A 15434-nucleotide genomic window follows, 5' to 3' on the forward strand; every position below is an offset into this window, starting at 1 on the left:
ACAAAATAGACTTCAAAACAAAGAAAGTAACAAGAGATAAAGAAGGACACTACATAATGATAAAGGGCTCAGTCCAACAAGAGGATATAACCATTCTAAATATATATGCACCCAACACAGGAGCACCAGCATATGTGAAACAAATACTAACATAACTAAAGGGTGATATAGACTGCAATGCATTCATTCTAGGAGACTTCAACACACCACTCACCCCAAAGGATAGATCCACTGGGCAGAAAATAAGTAAGGACAAGGAAGCACTGAACAACACAGTAGAGCAGATGGACCTAATAGACATCTATAGAACTCTACATCCAAAAGCAGCGGGATATACATTCTTCTCAAGTGCACATGGAACATTCTCCAGAATAGACCACATACTAGGCCACAAAAAGAGCCTCAGAAAATTCCAAAAGATTGAAATCCTACCAATCAACATTTCAGACCACAAAGGCATAAAACTAGAAATAAACTGTACAAAGAAAGCAAAGAGGCTCACAAACACATGGAGGCTTAACAACACGCTCCTAAATAATCAATGGATCAATGACCAAATCAAAATGGAGATCCAGCAATATATGGAAACAAATGACAACAACAACACTAAGCCCCAACTTCTGTGGGACACAGCAAAAGCAGTCTTAAGAGGAAAGTATATAGCAATCCAAGCATATTTAAAAAAGGAAGAGCAATCCCAAATGAATGGTCTAATGTCACAATTATCGAAATTGGAAAAAGAAGAACAGATGAGGCCTAAGGTCAGCAGAAGGAGGGACATAATAAAGATCAGAGAAGAAATAAATAAAATTGAGAAGAATAAAACAATAGCAAAAATCAATGAAACCAAGAGCTGGTTCTTCGAGAAAATAAACAAAATAGATAAGCCTCTAGCCAGACTTATTAAGAAGAAAAGAGAGTCAACACAAATCAACAGTATCAGAAACGAGAAAGGAAAAATCACGACGGACCCCACGGAAATGCAAAGAATTATTGGAGAATACTATGAAAACCTATATGCTAACAAGCTGGGAAACCTAGGAGAAATGGACAACTTCCTAGAAAAATATAACCTTCCAAGATTGACCCAGGAAGAAACAGAAAATCTAAACAGACCAATTACCAGCAACGAAATTGAAGAGGTAATCAAAAAACTACCAAAGAACAAAACCCCCGGGCCAGATGGATTTACCTCGGAATTTTATCAGACATACAGGGAAGACATAATACCCATTCTCCTTAGAGTTTTCCAAAAAATAGAGGAGGAGGGGATACTCCCAAACTCATTCTATGAAGCTAACATCACCCTAATACCAAAACCAGACAAAGACACCACCAAAAAAGAAAACTACAGACCAATATCCCTGATGAACGTAGATGCAAAAATACTCAACAAAATATTAGCAAACCGAATTCAAAAATACATCAAAAGGATCATACACTATGACCAAGTGGGATTCATTCCAGGGATGCAAGGATGGTACAACATTCGAAAGTCCATCAACATCATCCACCACATCAACAAAAAGAAAGACAAAAACCACATGATCATCTCCATAGATGCTGAAAAAGCATTTGACAAAGTTCAACATCCATTCATGTTAAAAACTCTCAGCAAAATGGGCATAGAGGGCAAGTACCTCAACATAATAAAGGCCATCTATGATAAACCCACAGCCAACATTATATTGAACAGCGAGAAGCTGAAAGCATTTCCTCTGAGATCGGGAACTAGACAGGGATGCCCACTCTCTCCACTGTTATTTAACATAGTACTGGAGGTCTTAGCCACGGCAATCAGACAAAATAAAGAAATACAAGGAATCCAGATTGGTAAAGAAGAAGTTAAACTGTCACTATTTGCAGATGACATGATACTGTACATAAAAAACCCAAAAGACTCCACCCCAAAACTACTAGAACTGATATCGGAATACAGCAAAGTTGCAGGATACAAAATCAACACACAGAAATCTGTGGCTTTCCTATATACTAACAATGAACCAACGGAAAGAGAAATCAGGAAAACAACTCCATTCACAATTGCATCAAAAAAAATAAAATACCTAGGAATAAACCTAACCAAAGAAGTGAAAGACTTATACTCTGAAAACTACAAGTCACTCTTAAGAGAAATTAAAGGGGACACTAACAGATGGAAACTCATCCATGCTCGTGGCTAGGAAGAATTAATATCGTCAAAATGGCCATCCTGCCCAAAGCAATATACAGATTTGATGCAATCCCTATGAAACTACCAGCAACATTCTTCAATGAACTGGAACAAATAATTCAAAAATTCATATGGAAACACCAAAGACCCCGAATAGCCAAAGCAATCCTGAGAAAGAAGAATAAAGTAGGGGGGATCTCACTCCCCAACTTCAAGCTCTACTATAAAGCCATAGTAATCAAGACAATTTGGTACTGGCACAAGAGCAGAGCCACAGACCAATGGAACAGACTAGAGAATCCAGACATTAACCCAGACATATATGGTCAATTAATATTTGATAAAGGAGCCATGGACATACAATGGCGAAATGACAGTCTCTTCAACAGATGGTGCTGGCAAAACTGGACAGCTACATGTAGGAGAATGAAACTGGACCATTGTCTAACCCCATATACAAAAGTAAACTCAAAATGGATCAAAGACCTGAATGTAAGCCATGAAACCATTAAACTCTTGGAAGAAAACATAGGCACAAACCTCTTAGACATAAACATGAGTGACCTCTTCTTGAACATATCTCCCCGGGCAAGGAAAACAACAGCAAAAATGAGTAAGTGGGACTATATTAAGCTGAAAAGCTTCTGTACAGCAAAAGACACCATCAATAGAACAAGAAGGATCCCTACAGTATGGGAGAATATATTTGAAAATGACACATCCGATAAAGGCTTGACGTCCAGAATATACAAGGAGCTCTCACACCTCAACAAACAAAAAACAAATAACCCAATTAAAAAATGGGCAGAGGAACTGAACAGACAGTTCTCCAAAAAAGAAATACAGATGGCCAACAGACACATGAAAAGATGCTCCACATCGCTAATTATCAGAGAAATGCAAATTAAAACTACAATGAGGTATCACCTCACACCAGTAAGGATGGCTGCCATCCAAAAGACAAACAACAACAAATGTTGGCGAGGCTGTGGAGAAAGGGGAACCCTCCTACACTGCTGGTGGGAATGTAAGTTAGTTCAACCATTGTGGAAAGCAGTATGGAGGTACATCAAAATGCTCAAAACAGACTTACCATTTGACCCAGGAATTCCACTCCTAGGAATTTACCCTAAGAACGCAGCAATCAAGTATGAGAAAGACAGATGCACCCCTATGTTTATTGCAGCACTATTTACAATAGCCAAGAATTGGAAGCAACCTAAATGTCCATCAATAGATGAATGGATAAAGAAGATGTGGTACATATACACAATGGAATACTACTCAGCTATAAGAAAAGGGCAAATCCAATCATTTGCAGCAACATGGATGGAGCTGGAGGGTATTATGCTCAGTGAAACAAGCCAAGCGGAGAAAGATAAATACCAAATGATTTCACTTATCTGTGGAATATAAGAACAAAGGAAAAACTGAAGGAACAAAACAGCAGCAGAATCACAGAACTCAAGAATGGACTAACAGGTACCAAAGGGAAAGGGACTGGGGAGGATGGGTGGGTAGGGAGGGATAAGGGGGGGAGAAGTAGGGGGGTATTAAGATTAACATGCATGGGGGGGTAGGAGAAAAGGGAGGGCTGTACAACACAGAGAAGGCAAGTAGTGATTCTACAACATTTTGCTATGCTGATGGACAGTGACTGTAAAGGGGTTTATAGGGGAGACCTGGTATAGGGGAGAACCTAGTAAACATAATATTCGTCATGTAAGTGTAGATTAGTGATAGCAAAAAAAAAAAAAAAAAAAGGGCAGTTCCTGTGTGGTAACCTCCAACGAGTTCTACACAAGGGTATAAAGGGCATATAAAAGTGTAGGCAAAGGGTCTGTTTGTGTTTATACAGAGGATCAAAGCCTAATTGGGCTACCCCGAAAATGAACTAAGATACGATATGAAAAAGAACTTCCAACATCTGCACTCTCTGGAAGACTCATGCCAGAAGATGATCATCAAAAAACCCCAACAAAGATCCATGCACTGCTACAGCTGTAGATGCACTCATCCCACCAGTTCCTGGACTTGCCATGGGAATGAGGAAGGAGATATCTAAGCTGGCCTGTGCATACAGTAAAACAACAAATTTGACTGGATCTATACTGTTGGAACTCAACCAAGAATTTGGAGAAGTGCAAATTGTAGCGCTCCAAACTCTTACAACTACAGACTATTTACTGTTAAAAGAACATATGGCATGTGAACAGTCCCCAGGAATGGGTTGTTTTAATTTGTCTGATTTCTCTCAGACTGTTCAAGTTCAGTTGGACAATATCCACCATATCATAGATAAGTTTTCACAAATGCCTAAGGTGCCTAACTGGTTTTCTTGGTTTCACTGCAGATGGCTGGTAATTACAGATATGCTTTGGTTATGTAACTATACTCCTATTATGTTAATGTGTGTGCGCAATTTAAGTAGTAGCTTAAAACCTATATATGCTGAAGTTACTCTACAAGAAGATTTGTCAAAGAAATAATCAATCTTCCCATGTTTTCTTCCGCCTGCTACTTCTATAGCTTTTCTTCTTCCTTCCTAATTACAACCCTTAAATAGAATTCGTGCCTCATATCAAATTTACCGAGTATCATAATTCTTCCAAGTGGTAAAGATACCTCAAGACAAATGCTGGGCATAGAAGCCACAGGGCATAAATATGCAAAGAAGTAAAAAGCTAACTTTTTCAAACAATAAGGCTTCTCTCTCACTTACCAACTTCACATTTCCCTGTATGGCCCCGGAAGATGACTGGTTAGCCAGAGACGGGTAAGATTCCTCAAGGGAGGAACAACCTAAGACAGGCACAGTCGCAGGGGGGCCATCAGGTGAGAAATTGGGGATCAACAGAGGTGAGGCTTAGAACCTCACCCTCCCGTTCTGAGAGAAATCTTCTGCATACGTGGATGTTTTATTGCCCTGGTCTAGCTTGGATTAACACATAGTCTACAGGCACACACCTGATCATCTACATTTGCTCTCTTACAACACTAAACTATGTTTTCTACCTTTATCTTGTATCTACCTACCACTTCAGCATTTTATTAAAAATAATAATAATAAAGAGAGAAATGTGGTATCCACATATAAATCAAGTATAAAAACCAAATGAGTATTCATATTTGAACTGACTGTTTAGAGTTCATAATGCATGAGCAAAACCGAAAGTTTCTGTGATGACTGCCCTTGTACTGTTCAGTATGTAACTCATTCATTATGTAAGAATTTGTTCTACATGTAAAAACTTGTTTGTTATGCCTCAGAAGATTGGAGACTGACAAAAATTAGGCTTGGGGTGGAATAATGATTGTGCATTGAGCATTGACTCCCCTATACAGAATTTTATTGTCGTTAACAACCATTTGATCAATAAATATGAGAGATGCCCTCACAAAAAAAAAAAAAAAAAAAAAAAGAACAGACTTCCAATGGTAAAATAAATTAGTAACCGGGATGTAATGTATAGCATAAGGAATATAGTCAAGATATTGTAACAGCCTTGTAGAGTGATAGCTGGAACCTAGAATTATGTATATAAATGTTCTACCACTGTGTTGTACACTTGAAACTCATGTAATGTAATACTGTGTGTCAACTACCCTTCAATAAAAAATAATTATTTAAAAAAAAAAAAAAAAAACCAAATGAGTATTCATATTTGAACTGACTGTTAATTGTTCATAAGCATGTGCAAAACCGATAGTTTCTGTGATGACTGCCCTTGTACTGTTCACTATGTAACTTATTCATTATGTAAGAATTTGTTCTCCATGTAAGAACTTGTTTGTTATGCCTCAGAAGATTGAAGACTGACGAAAATTAGTCTTGGGGTGGATTAATGATTGTGCATTGAGCATTGACTCCCCTATACAGAATTTTATTGTTGTTAACAACCATTTGATCAATAAATATGAGAGATGCCCTCACAAAAAAAAAAAGGGACAGACTTCCAACGGTAAAATAAATAAGTAACCGGGATGTAGTGTATAGCATAAGGAATATAGTCAAGATATTGTAACAGCTTGGTAGGGTGATAGCTGGAACCTAGAATTATGTATATAAATGTTTTATCACTGTGTTGTACACCTGAAACTAATGTAATGTAATACTGTGCGTCAACTACCCTTCAATAAAAAATAATTATCTACAAAAAAAAAAAAAAGACTGAAATTCTACCAACCAACTTTTCAGACCACAAAGGTATAAAACTAGAAATAAATTGTATAAAGAAAGCAAAAAGCCCCACAAACACATGGAGGCCTAACAACATGCTCCTAAATAATCAATGGATCAATGACCAAATTAAAATGGAGATCCAGCAATATATGGAAACAAATGACAACAACAACACAAAGCCCCAACTTCTGTAGGATGCAGCAAAAGCAGTCTTAAGAGGAAAGTATATAAGAATCCAGGCATAGTTAAAGAAGGAAAAACAAACCCAAATGAATAGTCTAACATCACAATTATTGAAATTGGAAAAAGAAGAACAAATGAGGCCTAAAGTCAGCAGAAGGAGGGACATAATAAAGATCAGAGAAGAAATAAACAAAATTGAGAAGAATAAAACAACTGGAAAAATCAATGAAACCAAGAGCTAATTTCCTGAGAAAATAAACTAAATAGATAAGCCTCCAGCCAGACTTATTAAGAGAAAAAGAGAATCAACACACATCAACAGTATCAGAAACGAGAAAGGAAAAATCACGACGGAACCCACAGAAATACAAAGAATTATTAGAGACTACTATGAAAACCTATATGCTAAAAGCTGGAAAACCTAGAAGAAATGGTCAACTTCCTAGAAAAATACAATCTTCCAAGACTGACCAAGGAAGAAACACAAAATCTAAACAAACCAATTACGAGCAAAGAAATTGAATCAGTAATCAAAAAACTACCCAAGAAGAAAACCTCTGGGCCAGATGGATTTACCTCAGAATTTTATCAGACATACAGAGAAGATATAATACCACTCTCCTTAAAGTTTTCCAAAAAATAGAAGAGGAGGGAATACTCCCAAACTCATTCTATGAAGCCAACACCACCCTAATACCAAAACCAGGCAAAGAGCCCAACAAAAAAGAAAATTACAGACCAATATCCCTGATGAACGTAGATGCAAAAATACTCAACAAAATATTAGCAAACCGAATTCAAAAATACATCAAAAGGATCATACACCATGACCAAGTGGGATTCATCCCAGGAATGCAAGGATGCTACAACATTTGAAAATCCATCAACATCATCCACCACATAGACAAAAAGAAGGACAAAAACTGCATGATCATCTCCACAGATGCTGAAAAAGCATTCGACAAAATTCAACATCCATTCATGATAAAAACTCTCAGGAAAATGGGCACAGAGGGCAAGTACCTCAACATAATAAAGGCCATATATGATAAACGCACAGCCAACATCATACTGAACAGCAAGAAGCTGAAAGCTTTTCCTCTGAGAGCGGGAACAAGACAGGGATGCCCACTCTCCCCACTGTTATTCAACATAGTACTGGAGGTCCTAGCCACAGCAATTAGACAAAACAAAGAAATACAAGGAATCCAAATTGGTAAAGAAGTTTAACTGTCACTATTTGCAAATGACATGATATTGTACATAAAAAAACCCTAAAGACTCCACTCCAAAACTACTAGAATTGATATCGGAATACAGCAAAGTTGCAGGATACAAAATTACCACACAGAAATCTGTAGCTTTCCTATACACTAACAATGAATTAATAGAAAGAGAAATCAGGAAAACAATTCCATTCACAATAGCATCAAGAAGAATAAAATACTTAGGAATAAACCTAACCAAGGAAGTGAAAGACCTATACCCTGAAAACTATAAGACACTCTTAAGAGAAATTAAAGAGGACACTAACAAATGGAAACTCATCTCATGCTCTTGGCTAGGAAGAATTAATATCGTCAAAATGGCCATCCTGCCCAAAGCAATATACAGATTTGATGCAATTCCTATCAAATTACCAACAGCATTCTTCAATGAACTGGAACAAATAGTTCAAGAATTCATGTGGAAACACCAAAGACCCCGAATAGCCAAAGCAATCTTGAGAAGGAAGTGTAAAATGGGGGGGATCTTGCTCCCCAACTTCAAGCTCTACTACAAAGCCACAATAATCAAGACAGTTTGGTACTGGCACAAGAACAGAGCCACAGACCAGTGGAATAGAATAGAGACTCCAGACATTAGCCCAAACATATAAGGTCAATTAATATATGATAAAGGAGCCATGAACATACAATGGGGAAATGACAGTCTCTTCAACAGATGGTGCTGGCAAAACTGGACAGCTACATGTAAGAGAATGAAACTGGATCACGGTCTAACCCCATACACAAGAGTAAATTCAAAATGGATCAAAGCAAAGACCTGAATGTAAGTCATGAAACCATAAAACTCTTAGAAAAAAAGAGGCAAAAATCTCTTGGACATAAACATTAGCGACTTCTTCATGAACATATCTCCCCAGGCAAGGAAAACAAAAGCAAAAATGAACAAGTGGGACTATATCAAGCTGAAAAGCTTCTGTACAGCAAAGGACATCATCAATAGAACAAAAAGGTACCCTACAGTATGGGAGAATATATTCATAAATGACAGATCCAATAAAGGGTTGACATCCAAAACATATAAAGAGCTCACGCACCTCAACAAACAAAAAGCAAATAATCCAATTAAAAAATGGGCAGAGGAGCTGAACAGACAGTTCTCCAAAGAAGAAACTCAGATGGCCAACAGACAAATGAAAAGATGCCCCACATCGCTTGTCATCAGAGAAATGCAAATTAAAACCACAATGAGATATCACCTCACACCAGTAAGGATGGCCACCATCCAAAAGACAAACAACAACAAATGTTGGTGAGGTTGTGGAGAAAGGGGAACCCTCCTATACTGTTGGTTGGAACGCAAATTAGTTTAGCCATTGTGGAAAGCAGTATGGAAGTTCCTCAGAAAGCTCAAAATAGAAATACCATTTGACCCAGGAATTCCACTTCTAAGAATTTACCCTAAGAATGCAGCACTCCAGGTTGAAAAAAACAGATGCACCCCTATGTTTATCGCAGAACTATTTACAATAGCCAAGAAATGGAAGCAACCTAAGTGTTCTTCGGTTGATGAATGGATAAAGAAGATGTGGTACATATACACAATGGAATATTATTCAGCCATAAGAAGAAAACAAATCCTACCATTTGCAACAACATGGATGGAGCTAGACGGCATTATGCTCAGTGCAATAGGCCACGTGGAGAAAGACAAGTATCAAATGACTTCACTCATCTGTGGAGTGTAAGAACAAAGAAAAAACTGAAGGAACAAAACAGCAGCAGAATCTCAGAACCCAAGAATGGACTAACAATTACCAAAGGGAAAGGGACTGGGGAGGATGGGTGGGAAGGGAGGGATAAGTGTGAGGAAAAAGAAAGGGGGCCTTACAATTAGCATGTATAATGTGGGGGGGCATAAAGAGGGATGTGCAACACAGAGAAGAAAAGTAGTGATTCTACAGCATCTCACTATGCTGATGGACAATGACTGTAATGGGGTTTGTAGGGGGGACTTGGTGAAGGGGGGAGTCTAGTAAACATAATGTTCTTCATGTAATTGTAGATTAATGATAACAAAATCAGTTTAAAAAAATAATACATAAATAAATAAATAAATAAATAACTGGGATCTATGACATTGGTTGGCTACATAAATATGAGTCTCTCTAACAAAGCAAACCTGTATGAGAGAAAAAAATTTTAATGGCATTGAAAATATGGATATGCACACACAAATAGAAGTTTAGAAAGACATACTCTAAAATACTCATAATGATTATTGAGTGTTAGGTTTATTGGTGATTCTAGTTTTCTTTTTCTTAAAAATTTTATTTAAAAATGTGTTACTTTGATAATATATTTAAATATATTTTTAAAGATAAAAAAGAGGGAACATACAAATATTAGAAAAAGAAAGTGGATAAATTATTAACTATACTATACACATGTCAAAACTAATGATGCAGATCTACAAATGTCCATGCTAAAGTGGTTAAGAAATATAAGAAAAAACTGTGTAGAATAATTCCCATTTTTTAAAAACTCCCTGTACATTTCAGATACACAAATTTATATAAGCATGGGAAAAAGTCTAAAAGGGTATAAAAACTTAGTAACACTTATCTACATGGGTACGGTTAGAGTGGAGAGAATTATTTTTTACTTGACACTTCTTAATTTCTCGAATTTAAGGGCATACATACCTTTGTAATTAAAAGTAGTATTTAGAGAAGATGAAAGACAAAACTAAATTAAAATGGAGGGAAAAAGATGATATACAGTGTTTTCTTGGGAAACTAAGGATGTGATTCTTATATTCTCTTTTAGCTGGCGCACTAGATTACATAGCGTATATACTAGTCCTGTATATATTTTTGTCTACATGGGTGGATGCTGAATTGTAAGCCAGATCATTTTAAGTTAACTTTATTTTTATTTTTAAAAACAGGGAGGTAAACAACTAGAGTAATAAAGTTCCTTCTCATTTTTTACCTCAAGCAAGCAACCAGTCAAGTCCTAGTGAAGCCCCACTGTACTTATGGATGTTTCATCCAGAAGTTTGTAGACTGCCTAGTCCATCAACAAGTCTGATTTTGTGCATAAATTTATTATATATGAAGTCCATTTTGCCTACAGGAAAAAAATATTTGATATTGACTGGCATAGTAAATACATCAGTAATCAAAATGGAAACAACCTGAATCATACTAATTACTATATGCTATGTAAATACAATGTATTTATTTAAAATCACAAAACAGTGAAAGGAATGCTGTTATTATCTCAACATCACAGGTATTCCCAAAAAAGAGTAAGCCTTTAAAAAGTTATAAAATCCAGGCCCTTATGCAACTACAAGCCTGTCTAATCATCCCTACTCTCAAATTAAAAGCCACTAACCCAGCTCTCTACATTTTAATTATCTGCAAGCAAACTCATTTCATGGCCTACAGAAAAAGCTACATATAATGACACTTCTGCACTTGGTGGTCCAAAGGAGCTCTGCCTGCCAACATCATATAACAATAGACGTTTCTAATCTTTCCCAGACCTTCTTTGATTCCAAATATCGCTCTTCCTTACATTGGGGGAGGCAGAGCAAGAATCCTTCATGATGAGATCTCACTAACATATCTTACTTCACCCACACATCTCCTATTTTCCATCTGATATATTATTAATCTCTTATCCTACAACAATTTCCCTTATGTAATCACCCTTCTTTACCTATTCTTCCTTCCCCCTCATTCAAGGAACAGATTTTGGTTTTGAATAAGAAAAGAAATAGTAGGTACAAGGAGATGGACCAAGGCAGGTTTTCAGGACCTGTGGGAAATTAAGAAAGGCCCTGAGAAATAAGACAGGGGAAGGATATTGCACACTGCTCTAGTTCCGTTTGAAACCTCCATTGCTCAGCTTCAGACAGGCACTAAATTTTACTGAATTGGTCTTCAACATCTCATTTCCATGTTATCTTCCTCAGCAATGCTATCAACTCAAAAGTTAGTATTGAGTTAAAATTACTTCAACATGAACTACAAGATGTGGAATCAGCCCCTCTTAGATTTGCCACTTTTCTCCATGAAATTTTTTTAAAAAAGTGAAATGAAAGCAAAGATGTCACCATAAAGAAAAGAGCAGGTAAAGGAAAACAGAGACATTGAGTCGGTTAAAATAATGTGGGAGCTGTTTCTGTCAGGAATAAATTGTTACATAATTTGAGTTTCATGAATCAGCAGTTTAGTCAGTAATTTACATGAATTTTTTAAAAAAGAAAACATGAGCATTGGAAAAGGTAAAGCAGTTTCTGAAACGAGGAAGGTTTCAAAAGTATTTTATTCCACCCCCACACAGCAGAATATTGACAGGCAGATGACTCAGTCTTGTTTCATTACGGGTTTCTTACCACCTAATACCCCTAATGGGAAGGGCCACCCCATCTCTCATTTTCCCCTGATAGTCCTTCTCAATTCCTCCCACCAGGTTATGGCAATATTTTCCTTTCTAATTGAAGGTTATCCATCTGAAGGTCACATACTTTAGGATACAGAGAATATACTTAAGGATATAAATCGTTGAGGGTTTTTGTTTTGTTTTAAAAGACTCTTTAAAAGTAATCCAGCATTTCAAAAAGCACAGTAATACTAGATGCTTCAAAAAAAATCACAATACCTATGATTATTGTGTTTGAACTCGATTATAAACCTAAATAGCTTAATTGAGTTCACTGACGTGAGAACTTAGTGATTTGTAGTCCTTAAAAATGACCTTAAAGGAGCAAGGAGAGACAATAAAGCTGTCAACACAAATACTAAAACCATGTATCCAAACTAAACTCTCTCCAGATAAGAGGAAGATGTTTGAGCAAGAAAAAAATTAACCAACTTATTTGCTTTTTCAAAAGCCAGAGATAATAAATCCTAAGAAATGAATCCAAAGGGCATTCTCATCCCTTTTATAGAAAATGTTTTATCAGATATGCTTTGAAATAACAGAGACACTGAATTAGGCCTGAAAATCTCTTGACAAAAAATAATTATGATATTTGAAAGGCATAAAGTTTTGAAAGAGCAAGAAATCTGCAGTCATTTGGAGTCATCCATTCTACAAATGTTTATTACAGGCTGGCACGTGCCAGGCACTGTCCACACACCTGCTCTCTATTCAAGCACTGACTCTTACCAGCTGTATAGTCCTGGCTAAAGCATTTAACATTTCTATGCCTCAGTTTCTTCATCTGTAAAAACAGGATTTAAAAATATCCACCAAGCATACAAGATTGCTCTGAAGAGCAAATAAGTATATTTGGAAGTACTCTGTAAACCATGAAAGTGTTGTCATTTGGCTGAATTGAATTCATGAATGCCACTGTCATGTGTGCCATAAGTTATATCAGAGGAAAGTGAGCCTTTCTGCTTCCAGGAGACATTTCATAATCCTCTTAAATAAGGTTTAGAATCTCATTTAATTATCTCCCTGAAAATTTAAATACATGAAAGGCAGAGAGTGAAAAAGCTAGTATGAAGTGCAGTATCTGATATCAAATACATAATTACCATAATGACAAGAACCACGTCTATTTATTCATTTTTGGGTGTCTACCAATGTGGCCATTCCACCAAGGCACGCATTTAAAGAGGGCACTTTATTCTGGAAAAACATCCCCCTTTTTATATTTGCAAATCACAAAAAGGACACCTACAAGGTTGACCCATCACCTTTATGTTACCAACAAACAGCAGTACAATTTACAGAGCATTATTTATTATGTTGATGTGTACAAACAAAAATGTTCTATTTTATAGTACATTTCACGTTCAATCTGACCCTAAAATCTTAAACTACTGTCGTATCAATTATCAAACAGATTAGGAACAAATCTCCTTTTAAAAACAATATTAGGCTCCATGCAGTGGCAGTTGAAGGAAGGGGGAAGTTCTGGTCTCTCCGGAGTTAGCTAACCATGGGTGCTTACAGTGGATGAAGACCATCTTACAGAAGATGCCGGGGATTTGGTGGAGATCTGCAAAAAAAGGGTCTAGTTCCCAAAGCTCTAGACGCTCTTACAGGGAGGGGAAAGGTGACAGCATGTCTCATAGGAGTGGTAGCCAAGCGGGCGAGAAGCACACACAGTCCTAAAACATGCCTGAAACTTCCTCTGTTTCTAGCTCTTGCAATGGCATTCAGGGAACTGAAGTATGCACGGCCTCTTCCTTGCTAGAACCGCTATATTTTGAGTTAATAATGTTAGTTAATATTTATAAAGCACTTAGAAAGAGCCCAAGCACTTAGTAAGAGGTATTGAAGTGTTTGCTAAATAAATAAGGCATTTCCCAGATTCGTAGGTTGAATTCTCAACCTAGCGACAAAGCAGAGAATCAAAATATACAGCACTCTTAACACTGGTTTCCTTGATAAAGATTTAGAAACTGCAAGGCTCTGGGTTTATTCCCGCATCTCAAGTGTACCCTATATAGTCTCTTGTGCAGAACTAAAATTCTACTTATGGTTCAGAAAGCACTGTGCTAAATTAAGAGTTGAATTCTTTCTCTTTTCTCTCTTTCCAAGTAACCACCAATAAAAATGACAAATTGTAAAAATTTCAAAGCACTTCTAGATGGTGCATACCAATCCTAAAACTGTGGGAATCAATAGAGCCAAATTCACTTGAAGAGATGGTAAGGATTCAAATCACAGGGAACTTAAAACGGTAGCAACGCACTAAAGTCTCAGACTACAGGTCCACAGACAACAGGTTAATGATTTCCGTGCCCTTCACTCCTGAGGTCTCCTCCATCCCGGGTCCGCGAAGGGGACCCGCACCCACTTTCGACCTCAGGTGGGGTCTCCCACCCTCCCGGTTCCCGCTCCTTCACGCTCCGAGGCTGTGCATGGGTTAATTAATATCCATCCACCTACACCACTCGGGCGTTGAGGAGTCAAAAAGCAGAATGTGATTCACTTGGAGGAAACAAAAGACCACAAACTCTCAGAGTCGGGGACTGGGAGGGGGTATTGCTTCCCCCCTTCCGACCAACTTGGAGGTTTCCGGGCCGAGAGTGGGGATAGCTGCCGGGGGCCCCGGGAAAGTCACGTTTGCTCCGGGAAGAGGCAGCAGGCGATACCCGGCACCCCTCGCCCCGCCCCGCCTCACCCGCCCGGGGGGCTCCTTCTGCGGCCCCGACGCGCGCGAGCTCCGCGCCCGGGTCCCTGCGGCCCCCAACCTACCAGCTCCGCGATGCTGCCTCCCAGCGCGGCGGGCGCGGAGCCGAGCGCACTCGAGCTTCCTCTTTCCCGGCAGGGCCGCCGGGCGCCGGCGTTTCCTCCCTGACGCGTCACGGCAGCCGGGGGCTCCTCCTGCAGAGTGTGCGGGGCGGCCGGCCGCGCGCCGGGAAGGCGCCCACTCCGAGACCCGGGGCTGCCGGGCAGGAGCTGCAGGCGGGACGGCCGTGCTCAGTCCCGCCGCGGAAACCAGCCCGCCTCTCTCCGAGGACTCCCGCAAGCGTCGGGGCCACAGAGCGCCGTCTGGCCCCCGCCTCGCCGAGTGCGCAAAGTTCAGGGCACACCGGCGGATCCCGGAGAGAGGCTCAGACTCTGCAGTGTTTGCCGCTGCTCAGCTGAGAGCGACCGCTGCCCTGAGACCCAAGAGCCGCGTAAGCCAGCGTGC

The 15434-nt window shown here is 38.7% G+C and overlaps 1 protein-coding gene across 1 annotated transcript in view; it reads right to left on the minus strand.

Annotated features, from left to right (window-relative positions):
* SGK3 (serum/glucocorticoid regulated kinase family member 3) overlaps positions 1–15132 on the minus strand; it is a 176961-nt gene extending 161829 nt beyond the window's left edge. Inside the window, exon 1 of the mRNA XM_036886222.2 lies at positions 14996–15132. The gene's annotated coding sequence lies outside the window, so the exon portion shown is untranslated. The remainder of the gene's footprint in view (positions 1–14995) is intronic.
* Between the last annotated feature and the right edge of the window lie 302 nt (positions 15133–15434).

This window comes from Manis pentadactyla, chromosome 3 (assembly GCF_030020395.1).
Source record: "Manis pentadactyla isolate mManPen7 chromosome 3, mManPen7.hap1, whole genome shotgun sequence".
In the NCBI taxonomy this organism is placed as follows: domain Eukaryota; kingdom Metazoa; phylum Chordata; class Mammalia; order Pholidota; family Manidae; genus Manis; species Manis pentadactyla.